Here is a 570-nt window from a genome sequence, read left to right as displayed (position 1 = left end):
AAGAAAGAAAGAAAGAAAGAAAGAAAGAAAGAAAGAAAAGGAAGGAAGGAAGGAAGGAAGGAAGAAAGAAAAGGAAGGAAGAAAGCCAGCTAGCCAGCCAGCCAGCCAGCCACTTGGGACAGTACTTGGCACATATTTACTGTATAAATGCTCTTTTTCAATCTCCTCTCACACAACCTGCCCTACTTCCCCAAGAATACCTTAAAGGTAGTGACTTCATTCTGTCACTCTCTTTCTGTCTGCTGAGCTTGTTTTTTTTTTTTAATTTTTATTTTTAGAAAAATTTTCCTTGGTTACATAATTCATGTTTTTACTTTACCCTTCACCCCCTCAAACCCTCCCTCCCCCCCTCCCCAGCTAACTCACATTTCCAGACCTGAAAAGACCACACCAATGTAACTATCAATAATATGTCTGCTGAGCTTGTAGGGGCTGTCCAAGGCTCTCTCAGACCTCAGATGCAAGAAGATCTGAGACTCACCCAACTGCTCTCTCCTCCACATGGTGAGATGTAGAACCTGCAGGGAGGAAGTCTCCACTCTGGCCTTTCCCACACCTAGCCAGGCTCAG

The sequence above is a fragment of the Gracilinanus agilis genome, chromosome 1, assembly GCF_016433145.1.
Source record: "Gracilinanus agilis isolate LMUSP501 chromosome 1, AgileGrace, whole genome shotgun sequence".
Classification (NCBI taxonomy): domain Eukaryota; kingdom Metazoa; phylum Chordata; class Mammalia; order Didelphimorphia; family Didelphidae; genus Gracilinanus; species Gracilinanus agilis.
The sequence above is the reverse complement of the archived record's forward strand: the minus strand, read 5'-3'. Positions refer to the sequence as shown.